At 36.3% G+C, this 13023-nt stretch overlaps 1 protein-coding gene across 1 annotated transcript in view; it reads left to right on the top strand.

Moving 5' to 3' along the window:
- The window catches only part of Dh44-R2 (Diuretic hormone 44 receptor 2), a 573525-nt gene that overhangs the window by 485926 nt on the left and 74576 nt on the right, over positions 1 to 13023 (top strand). The window lies entirely within an intron of this gene.

Genomic DNA, 13023 nt, shown 5'->3' on the forward strand with positions numbered 1-13023 from the left:
ATACGACAAACGTTGCTAAAGTCACAAGATTTTGTTGTGGATTTTCTGTAGAAATATACAAATGCAGTATGCGATTAGCTCTTGTCAACCAACGAGCATGGGGTAGTTTACCTGGGCTTCTCTTTAATAAATCCAGGAGACCAGGATCCATTTATGACAGCAGTAGTAATTTCTTGTTAATATTTCTGGTCTGTACTGAGATCTGTGGATATTTGTGGAGGTAGTTCACCTTCCATCTTCTCAAAGGTAGCCAACGGCAGCGTCTTGCATATCTCTAATGCTTTACCAATTTGACCTGCAAATGATTTAGGTCCTGCAGTAGGGCCATCCAAATAGGTAAACAAATGCCTCAATGGTAACTCATTGGAGTGTAAGAGACAAATTATCCATTGCAATGGTCGAGATTGTCTGTTTTCCCTGTATTTGTGTGTTTTTCCATCACAGCCAACAGCCATTAAACCATCTAGTGATATCTTTTCAGTCGTTTAAAATCTGTGGATAGCTCTTTCAATATTTCTTGCACTGCCCGATGTTGGAACCCCATACCCGACATAAACAGTACCTGGTTCTTTTATAATCGAAATATTTTTCTCTTGTACAATCACTCTAAGCCTCTTCGATCTTTTTAAAACAGTTTTAGCCGTCTTGTCTTTCCTTCCATCGAAATATAATGAAGGAATTTCTGTTACTCTTTCTTCGGTAAAAATTTGCTCGCGTCTCATTCTGCCTTATTGTTCTTAGTTTCATCCTATCTATTATGCCTCATTTCTTGTTTGAGAGTACGTAATCTTCTATTCAGCAATTTTTTACTATGGATAAGATCAGCTTTTCCTAAAGCCATTAGTCAGTTAGTGCGTTGGTCTTCTAAAAACATTTGTTCCTCTTTTGGATTTTTTTTTTCTCTCAAACAAGTACAGCTTACAAATTCTTGACATTTACTTGCAGCTATGTCAAAAATCTTTCTACTTTGTACTCTGAACTCTTTTAACTTTTCTTCCTTAAGTTTCTTCAAAGACTTTTCAAATTATAACACTTCGAGTGATAACTTTTTAGTAACTGTAAGATTATTTTGTGTGTGACAATCGGAATCGAAGATTTTATCCACAATTCTTCAATTTTCGTTCAAACTACTACGGCAATTTCCAAATACGTAGGTTCTTTTGTTGTGTTATTCCTTACTTATAAGTCTTGTCTAACCCATTCGTAGAATTTCATCACATTTTCAAACGTAGGTATGATATTCTCTTTCAACTCTGCATGTTCGCGCAATATATATGGGATTGTTAGGTATGCATCCACAGGCTTAAAGGACAAGTGTAATGTCAATACCAAATCCTGCAAATGTCCTACCTACCCTCTTACCCATCCCAAAATGTCACCATATTAAAAATATTGTTGCAACACATGTAAAATCAGACAAGTGGTGTCAGTTGCTTATCAGAGTTCGGAGTGATAATTAATATCAGACAGGGCGATAATACATATATTTTGTGAAGTGAAATCAACCAATACTCCTGGAGACGTGTGATAGTCATCAACGGGTGAGTCCATCTTTCCTGCATTCCAATCTGGGCTTATCTTGTGCTCCAGAAGCCCAGATTTATACCTTTGATTATTGCACTGTCCATCGGGTTTGTCGGATGCATATATCGTCCCATACCTATCATTCGGAGTAGTTTGGGACTGGTCCTTTGGGCGTGTGGCATATCACACCACCTCTAAAATATATAGTGGAGTCGCAGCTTCGCGACACCATTTTTGGTTCTTTCGAGCCGGATTACCAACGGGGTATTTAAAATTAACATATTTAAAGTTATAAATAAATATTATTTCCTCTTTATACTTTGTTAATTTGTATGTACTAGGTTGCATTTGTAATTATTGTTGTGTTTAAATTCCTACATACAATTAATCATGGCGACTAGCGATAGTACTCAGGATATTAAAATCAAGTTACTAGAATCGAAGATTAATTTGATGCATAATCGTGTTAATGAATTATATGAGAAAGGGAAAAGTATTGCGGACAGGGAGACGAGAAGTTCGGAGGATTTTGTTAAACAAACGGTTAATATAGCTACATATTATGCACAATTTAATACGTTGTGTGATGAATTTCATACACTTCAGTTGAAAAAGGATTCAAATTACAATATGAATTTCGATTTATGGAGTAAATTCGAAAATAAGTACTGTTTTGTAGTTTCTATACGCGAAAGCATTATAGCAAAGCAAGATTCATCACGTGATCGACAGAAGTTAAATAATTCACCATTAATTAAACTCCCACCGATCGAGATGCCATCGTTCGATGGTAATCAAGAGAATTGGTCGATATTTTATGAAGCTTTTAAATTAAACATTCACTCAAATGAAAATTTGAATACGTCGCAAAAGATGCAATATCTGATAGGGAAACTCCAAGGAAAGGCGTTATCAGTTTTTGCGGGAATACTTCCGAACGAACAAAATTATTTTTTAATTTGGGAAGCTCTCGAAAAGAAATATCAGGACAAACGCGTGCTAGGTACCTTTTATCTGAACAATATTTTGAATTTAAAATTATTGGCACCTAGTAACCCAAATGAGTTAAATAATTTTATCGAAAGGTTTGCGTCTTCCATAGCTGCACTCAAGGAATTAGGTATTGATGACCTAACTGATTTTATAATATTACATGTTGCACTGAAAAAATTAGATATACAGTTGGTGCAAAATTTCGAAATGTCTATACGGGAGAAAGCTATACCTACATATACCGATTTAATAGAATACATTCGGTCGCATGTTAAAATCCTAGAACGAACTGGGCAAAATGATAATAAAGTTGTTAATAATAAAAACAAAGTTACGCATTCATTCGCTGTGGTCGAACCGAAGTCAAGTAATAATAATCGTAACAGGTGTCGGAAATGTAATCATTCTGATCATGTTGAATTGTTTAAATGTGAACAATTTAACGAATTAAGACCAAATGCTCGCTTTCAGTTTGTGAAATTAAATAATTTATGTGTAAACTGCTTAAGCGATAAACATAAAACTGTGAAATGTCCATCTAAATCGGATTGTAGAATTTGTAAAAAACGACATCACACCGCTCTGCATTTTGAGAGCACGGTGAATACTGAAAGTCAATCGAAAAACGAAGCCATTACATTAATAGCGCGTAATAATAAACATTATAATAATTTTTCTGCGGGTAATATAGCTACGAATGTACTACTGTCAACCGCGCAGTTATTTGCTTATGACAATAAAAATAATCAAGTAACCGTAAGGTGTTTAATTGATTGCGCCTCGCAACAAAATTTAATCAGTTTAAACACTTGTAATGAATTAAATCTTAAAATAATTCCTTTAAATAATTCAGTAGTTAAAAGTGTTGGTTCAGTAGAGACACCAATATTGGGACACGTTGCGTTAAAAATTAAATCCCGCGTTTCAGAAGATACTTATAAAATTAGTCTATTAGTTGTCGATAAAATAACTGATAAGCTTCCTACACAACATGTTGACACAAAGTCATGTGAGCATTTAGTGGGTTTAAACTTAGCGGATGAATCCTGGAACGTTCCATCCGATGTTGATATCTTATTAGGTGCACAGTTATTTCCATATATTCTGCTGGGGAATAAGGTTTTATCTAAACATAATACGAATGCACCACCGGCTATACAGACAGTATTCGGGTATATTGTAATGGGTGAAATACCTACGTGTACGCCGGAGGTTTCGTGGACGTTCGGCCCCATAACCAATGTAGATTTATATAATGCGTTATCCAAGTTTTTGACGATGGAAGACATGCCTATTAAGTCGTTGATGAGTGCTGAAGATGCAGAATGTGAGAAAATGTACCTCGAGTCAGTCCAACGGGATGAATCGGGAAGGTATATTGTATCTTTACCGTTTAAGATAGATCCTAATAATTTAGGTGATTCGCGCAGTGTCGCGCAGCGTCGATATGAATATTTAGAACGGAAATTTAATACGTCGCCAGAATTGCATTGCAGTTATAATGAAGTAGTTTCTGAATATCTGGAAAAGGGATATATGAGGGTTGAAGTTCCGTCTTCATCTAATATTGATGAGGGATATTTCATTCCTCATCACGCAGTAATTCGTAAAGATAAATCAACAACTAAAACTCGTGTTGTATTAGATGCAAGTACAAAGACCAGTTCAGGGTTATCACTTAATGATATTTTGTATACAGGTCCAAATTTGCAATCTAATTTATTTACACTTTTAATTAAATTTCGCTTATTTGCTGTAGCATTAACCGCAGATGTTAAGCAAATGTATCTACGTATAATGGTAACGGAAAGCCATCGAAAATATCAAAAAATTCTCTATAGATTTCACAAAGATGAACAAATTGGAGTTTATCAATTTAATTCACTCGCGTTTGGGTTGAACTGTTCACCATTTCTAGCAATGCGAACTATACGGCAGCTAGCGAGCGATGAAAGAAATCGTTATCCGAAAGCGGCGGAAGTTGCAATTAATGATTTATATATGGACGATTTTGTATATTCTGTAAATACTATAAGTGAAGGCATCACTTTGGCTACAGATTTAATGGCGATGTTCAAGTGTGGAGGATTTGAATTAGTCAAATGGTCGAGTAATTCTCCTCATTTACTGGCCCAATTACCAGAGTTGCACCGCGCGACAATGGATTTTTCGGATAAATGTAGCATTTTAGGATTAAAATGGGATCCGATATCTGATTGTTTTCAATTTATGATATGTCCGACGGAGGAAAAAACTATATGTAAAAGATCAATTCTTTCCACAATAGCTCGTTTATTCGATGTATTAGGTTTGGTTGCTCCGGTAATTTTATATGCCAAATTACTTTTACAAGAGCTGTGGTTAGAGAAAGTAGGATGGGACGAGGAACTACCCCAAAGTATTGTTAATAGATATGTCAAATTCAAGGAAGAATTACCGATGCTTTCTAATTTAAATTTACCTCGATATTTGGGAGTAAAGGAGGACTGCACGATAAATATTATCGCCTTCGCAGATGCGAGTGTGAAAGCATACGGTTGTGTAATATATCTTCATGTCACGGATAAGGGTGGCAACACTACAATGAATTTGATATGTTCTAAATCCAAGGTGGCCCCTCTGAAAACAGTGTCGCTCGCTCGATTGGAATTATGCGCTGCGCTTATTTTATCTAGGCTCGTTAGATCTATTATAGATACTTATAGAAATCGCGTTTCGATAAACGATATATTTGCTTTTTCAGATTCAAAAATAGCACTTTCTTGGATTCACTCGTCCCCGCACCGGTGGCAAACTTTTGTAGCTAATCGAGTTAGTGAAATTCAGGAAAATTTACCCGCGAAACATTTTTATCACATAGATGGCGTTACCAATCCTAGTGATTGTTTATCACGAGGACTACTGCCTGCTCAGCTGGTCGATCATTCTCTTTGGTGGCACGGTCCGCCCTGGGCTGCGAACCCAGTATCCGAGTGGCCTGTCGAAATATTTTCCCCCTCACGAGAGGAGGAGAATACTTTGGAATTGAAAAAATCGCATACATTTACGATAACGTCAATAGAGGAAAATTCTCCGATATATAATCTCGCTTTAAAAATTTCCTCATGGCCAAAACTGCTGAGAATTGTGGTATATATTTTACGATTTATGCGAAAGTTATCACGCTCAACAGTTATAAATTCCACGGAATTAAACATTGCTGAAATGAATGTATTAAAAGCTTTACAGAATAGGTATTTTAGTGCCGATATACAATTAATACAAAGGGATAAATTATGCTTACCTTCAATCCGAAAACTAAACCCGTTCCTAGATCATAATGGCTTGTTACGTATAGGTGGTAGATTAACAAACGCGAATATACCTTTTGAAAACAAACATCCAGTACTTTTGCCAAGACAGGATCATATTGTCGATATAATTATAGACTTTCACCATCGTGTGAATTGTCATACTGGTGCACATCTCCTTATGTCAATAATTAGACAGCGTTATTGGATCTTATCGGGGAGAAATCTAATACGCAAAAGAGTACATGCTTGTAATTTCTGTTTTAAAACTGCACCTTCCAATATTATACCGCTAATGGCAGATTTACCTACAGCTAGAGTTCAGGAAGCAAAGGCATTTACACATACGGGTGTAGATTTTGCCGGACCAATAAATATAACCCTTTCTAGGCGTCGTGGGGTAAAAAGTCAAAAGGCATATATATGTCTATTTATTTGTTTAACAACGAAGGCTATACATATGGAAGTGGTATCAGATCTAAGCACGGACAATTTTTTAAACGCATTTAAGCGTTTTCTATCCAGACGCGGACCGGTTTCGTGTATGTACAGTGACAATGCGACAAATTTCATAGGCGCAAAGAATTGTCTGGATGACTTATATAATTTTTTAGAGGCAAATTCAACTAAAGAAGTTCTTCGCAATGAATTTAACATTCGGAGAATTGAATGGAAGACGATTCCACCCCGCGCTCCTCACTTTGGAGGATTATGGGAGTCAAATATTAAATGCATTAAATCGCATCTGTATAGGGTTGTGGGTACTCAACTTTTATGTTATGAAGAGCTTCTCACAGTTCTGACACAAATAGAGGCTGTACTTAATTCACGGCCATTATGTTTATTAAGCAGTTCTCATTATCCAGAAGCTCTTACTCCGGCTCATTTTCTGATGTCTACCCCGATTCAGCATCTACCTGCTTATGATTTGACTAATGAACGCATTAGTCTACTGAAAAGGAAAGAGCTTTTGGACCACCTCGTTCAATCTTATTGGAAGAAGTGGCATATAGAGTATCTTCACTCTCTGCAGATGAGAAAAAAATGGAATAGTCCCGCGAATAACATTCTAGTAGGTACCATAGTATTGGTGCATCAAGAGGATGCGCCTCCACTTTATTGGCCGGTGGGCGTTGTTGAGGAGGTGTTCCCTGGTAAAGACGGAGTGGTTCGTGTCGCACGCGTAAGGACCCCTTCCGGGAACTTTAAACGACCAGTCGTAAAATTGTGTCCTTTGCCTACACAATAATTATTATTTCTTTATTTCATTATTTTATAAATTTTCGTTTTAACTTTGCAATATTAATAGCGTATTGATAAGAATATTTATATTTCATCTTTCGTTTTACATTTAACTTTTTACTTTATTTGAAAGTACTTAAAATTTCGGAAGGTACTTTCAACGCCGGGAGAATGTTCGCGCAATATATATGGGATTGTTAGGTATGCATCCACAGGCTTAAAGGACAAGTGTAATGTCAATACCAAATCCTGCAAATGTCCTACCTACCCTCTTACCCATCCCAAAATGTCACCATATTAAAAATATTGTTGCAACACATGTAAAATCAGACAAGTGGTGTCAGTTGCTTATCAGAGTTCGGAGTGATAATTAATATCAGACAGGGCGATAATACATATATTTTGTGAAGTGAAATCAACCAATACTCCTGGAGACGTGTGATAGTCATCAACGGGTGAGTCCATCTTTCCTGCATTCCAATCTGGGCTTATCTTGTGCTCCAGAAGCCCAGATTTATACCTTTGATTATTGCACTGTCCATCGGGTTTGTCGGATGCATATATCGTCCCATACCTATCATTCGGAGTAGTTTGGGACTGGTCCTTTGGGCGTGTGGCATATCACACCACCTCTAAAATATATAGTGGAGTCGCAGCTTCGCGACACCACTGCACTTACACCAAATATCGGACATTTTAAATTGTGTCTTCTAGAAATCAGTTTAATTCACTTAAAAAACGTTTATCAATAAGTGCTCGTGAATATAATTGACGCGCGACCTTTCACCTGAGACAATTATCGACAGTAGTTTAAACAAAACACTGCATTTCGTAGATTGTCAGGTGCCGCTCACCGCTTCGTCCCGCACTTTGCACCATTGTTACAGCGCCAAAGTATATTTAAAATAAAGAAATATTTGATTTCAATAGCTAGTTAACTATATTTGAATATGTTTTTAAATAAAATAAACCTATTTTAATAAATTCTGTACTATTTTCTAGGCCGCGCAAATATCCCCTAAACTGTCGTTTTTGTAAATGTTCGATGTCTTGGCGGGGGCTCTTACCGTTGTCTGATATTTTTTATATTTTTAATTGAGGTAATTGATGGCAATTGGCAACTTAATACAACTATTCCAAATCAGAATTAGAAAGAAAAAAAATTCGTTCCGCCCTAGTGCACAACCGCCCCAAATTATGATGCCATATGCTAATTGGGATTGGCAGAGAGCATAGTAGACTATTTTCATTATTGTAGGAGTAAGGATATTTCTTAATGTTCGAAAAACATAACAGAGCTTGCGAATTCGGGGAGTTAAGCTGGCTAAGTGCTGATCCCAACGAAGATGATGATCAATTAGGACCCCTAGGTATTTTATATGGGATAATTTTTCTAAGTTTGGGCAAGTACAGGAAGAATAAGGTAAGAATAAGAATATGATAAGGTTTGCTGACGATATTGCTTTGGTTGCTGAAAGCAAAGAAGAACTGCAAGAGGCCTTAACAACCATGCAAAGCATTCTTCAAAACAACTACAACATGAAGATAAATAAAGACAAAACAAAGCTGCTGACTGTAGGCCGAACGCAACATCAGATGAGAGTAGAGATGGCAGGAGTTCCACTAAAGAACACCAAGGAGTTTGTCTACCTCGGGAGCAAAATAACATGGGACGGTCGGTCTAAGAGCGAGGTCGACAGCCGTATACATCAGGCTAGGCTTGCATTCAATAAAAGGTCGAAAATAATAGAATCGAATAATATAGACCTAAAACTGAGAATACTCCTCATCAAGACCTATGTATGGAGTATCTTGATGTACGGCTTCGAAACATGGTGCCTATCCAAAAGAGATAAACGGAGAGTAGAGGCTTTTGAGATGTGTTCCTATAGAAAACTGTTAGGAATTTCCTGGAGAGACCATATTACAAATGAGGAGGTTCTCTAAAGAATCAAAGGAGGAAGGCACCTGCTCAGGACCTTGTCCGAAAGGCGTGCAAGATGGATCGGTCATGTTATACGACAAGAAGGCCTCTTGCATGTCATAATGGAGGGTATGACCGAGGGGATCAACTCTAGGGGACGCCCACGCCGAGAGTACCTGGAGGACCTGCTGGTGGACGTGCGCTGCTCATAGCTCAAGTCAAAAGAGTCGCAAAAGACAGGGAAGAATGGAATAGGAGATTAGATGAAATTGCTGCAAACCAATCCCAGGATTGAAACCAGAGAGAGAGCTGACAACCTAGAGGCTGGCCAATTCTCCCCGGCTACCAATTGAACTGGCCACTGCTGCAGCAGTTGCCAGCCCTTTGTTGTATCGTGTGGCGCAAAGATGCATAATGTGGTCAAATCAAATTCCGATTGTCTCAGTTTCTATCTGTGTATTTTTTTTTTTTTTTTTTTTAATACCTTTATTTTTCCCAATTTTAACATTAATTACAAACAATATCATATAAATCGATACGAATAATGGGAACCCACTAAGGCGCAGCCTGTGCGTAGGTAATATATTTAAGTTATTATTTTATTGTTTTTATTTTATTAAAACCCAGTTGTATTGAAATACTATTTCTTGTGAATTGGGTTGGCTATAAGACATAGGAAGTACCTATTAGCTACAACCCTTTGTACGTTCTGTATACCAGTACAATAGATCTTATTAAAATGTGAATTTTGATTTGAATCGTCTTTCTTATATAATGGTTTGGATAGAACACCTCACGGTGTTTTACTAAGATCATTACCCAGGTTGAGGGCTGATGTGTGCCGGTGCTTATTATTTACAGGCAAACACGTCCCGTACAGTAACATTATACAATAGGTTAGTATATGTATTATATATATATGTATAATAAGAATGAATGAAATTGAATTTGGCAGCCATCTCTGGTCCGGAGCCCCTAAATACCTGAAAAAAACCCTTGACTCTGTGTAAAAACGGGCGGTCCGTTTGATAGATTCCCCAATCTTAACAAACGGACTGCAATCTTTAGAGCACAGGCGTCAGGTAGGTATGCTGTCCTTGTTCTATCGGTATTACAATAGAAGTTGCTCTGAGGAACTAGCGTCATTGATCCCTTCGGCACCGGTGCGTAGTCGGGATACACGCCAAACGCGCGCCCAACATTTGTACACAGTTGACATTTGTCGCATGAGAACGGGTCGCTTCTACGATTCGTTCTTAAGTTCAACAGCTCGGCTGTGGAACGAACTGCCGGCCTCTGTGTTTCCTCCCTCCTACAACATGGGACTCTTCAAGACCCTTGTTCACTCCTTCCTCTCCACAAAAAGACCCTCCACACAGCATCCCCAAAGATGACATAGGCCCTGAGGGAAATTATTTTCTTCAGGGCCTCCTGTGTGGAGTTAATATAAAAAAAAAAAATCGAAACTTCTGGATTATCTATATGTGTAGTTATACATATACATTGATATAGTCTTTTTCTGAAGTTTTGAGCTGCTATTCTTACAGCAACGAATTGCAATATTTGAGTGACGAAACTTATCTGGGAGATCTGTGGTACATCAGCTCGGATTTCTATGGCCAAATACTGACAAATATTCCCTGCTTGAGTTGTGTCTCTCGCCAGATTTAAGCATGTGCGGCTTTTTTTCTGTAATGTTATTTGGAGGAGAAAGTTTTCAAACATCGGTTCCACGCTTTAGAAGAACTGAAGACAAGAATTATCAAGGAAACATCCGCCATACCGTTTGAAATGCGCAAAAAACAGCCCAAAATGTCAGAAATAGACATCATTATCATAAATTATTATAAGCAATAATAAGTCGCCTGAAATATCCATAAAAATTGAAAAAATCGCCGCCAACGGGAATCGAACCCGCACCTTCTAATGTCCGGTCAGGTGCACTGGACAATTGAGCTACGTCGGCTTATTCCCAACCCGCCAAATAATTCAATATGTACTACCACTTCAATCAACAATTACTGCTCATTTTATTTTTTCACCTGCAGACAACCAGCTTTATTTTTGTAGGAATGGCTTTGTTAGTGCTAAATTTCCCACTAGGTGGCGTCGAGACATATAATATATACATTTTTAGGTATTAAATATTGTCTTATCTCAGAAATAATAGTTTATAATTAAAAAATTAGACATCATTATATTGCTGCTGAAAGCATCTTGTTGTAGTGGTATTCAAAATTTAATGAACAAAATAGGATTATTTACCAATGATAATAAAAATATTTGAAGTCGCTAAGTTTATTAGTTTTTTATACCACCTCAAATTCCGGTCATTACTTCTGTCCCAACCTGTTTATAGAATCTACTGCTTTGATTTGTTTGTTGTTAATTATTATCGATCGTTGACTGAATTTTTGAGGTGAACTTGTAGCGATGAGCGGCATTCACAGTTCCCGCCATATTACAGTACTTCATTATAGTATTTCCGCCATTATCACGAGAATCAGCGATCTAAACAAAGGCCCGTGAATTCTTAGTTCAGGGAAGTTTTTTCCATCCTTATAAAGTTTCTCAGCTTCATTTTGTTTTATCTTCAGCAAGTATAGGGTTACTAATCCAAAACCTTTTGGCTTTACGTTTTCTCAGAAGTTTCCTTTAACGACCCCGCGTTTGGGTTCTTTGAAGAACCGGTTCACTAAATGCTCCCATGCCGAACGTCAGTGTCGATTTCAATACAGTATCGTCTTACTCCAAAGAATAAACACATTTCCTGACGAATTTTGGTGGAATGAAGTACAAAAGGTGATTCAAAATTATTTAGGCGTGTTATCAGATTAACGTAAATGTAAAAAAATATTTAAGATATGATTGATAAGTATTTTTTATCGGTAAATAAACAGAATCGCACTAATTTCGTGAATTTGTGTTTAATTTGCAGAACTCCATTTAATTTTTTAAAAATTTAATTAAAATCAAATTTAATAATATAATTATTGTGTTCTGCAAGTTTTTTTTTTTTTTTTAAATTTTAATTTATTTATTTCTATACATACATTACAGTGTCTACCAAATATTTACATTTGTATATAATACATAAATTTAGAACTGTTGTAAATATGGTGTTTTATGCTGGGTGCGAGGTAGGTTTGAGTAGGTGACACTGTGGTGGATAATGTTATATGTTTCGTGAAAACCTCACTGGGAGAACCTGTGCTGAGGTGTTTACGTGGTTATGATTAAATGGTACATGTATTTATGTATGTTTTGGTTTTTGTTATTGTTACAGCTGTTTCGGTTTTCAAGGCCATTTTCAAACTGTGGTTTTAGCCACGTTTAGACGACTTATTTATATGATTCTATTTTACCTCTCCCAATTTAAAATGATTTATTACTGCTTAAACCAATTTACTGATAAAATAATTGTGACAATAGATTTCATATTCTTTGGTGGGTATTTCGAAGTCTTTTTTCCCCAGATTAATGTTATCTTAATTGCTTAATAATGATGTAGCAGTTATTAATTTATTTAAATGTGTTAAATTGTTTGGGTTTTGCGAACATACTTAGAAGCGGGGAATAAATAACTTTAATTAATTTTATATTAGGATCATTGGTTCTTTTATTGATTTTTAATTGTTTAAGTAAATTTAATTTAAGGCCCTTTTAGTTTTTATTATTTTATTTATTTTAAGGCGATGAAATGCGTAGTAATGCAAAATCATGTGTTTTTGGTTTGAAAATTTGGTCGCCTAGAAATGTTTCAGATGTTTTAATTAAATACTGCGAGTAGAATACATCTTGCCCTTAAAAATAATCGAGTATTTTTTAGATAAGTCTTTTTATAAGCCCAGAAAAAAATAATGTAAAGGCCTATGAAAACTACTTACTACTACTTTAAAGTTAAAAATCTCGTACTTACGAACCAATTTTTGATTATGATTTTATTGTATAATGTGGCAAATTAAGTTATTTATAAAATGATCGAAAAAAATCAAATATTTATGCCTGAACATCCACAAAATAAAATAAAAGGCACTTTTCGACCATTTT

This window comes from Hesperophylax consimilis, chromosome 13 (assembly GCF_061612785.1).
Source record: "Hesperophylax consimilis isolate HC1 chromosome 13, BYU_Hcon_1.0, whole genome shotgun sequence".
NCBI lineage: Eukaryota > Metazoa > Arthropoda > Insecta > Trichoptera > Limnephilidae > Hesperophylax > Hesperophylax consimilis.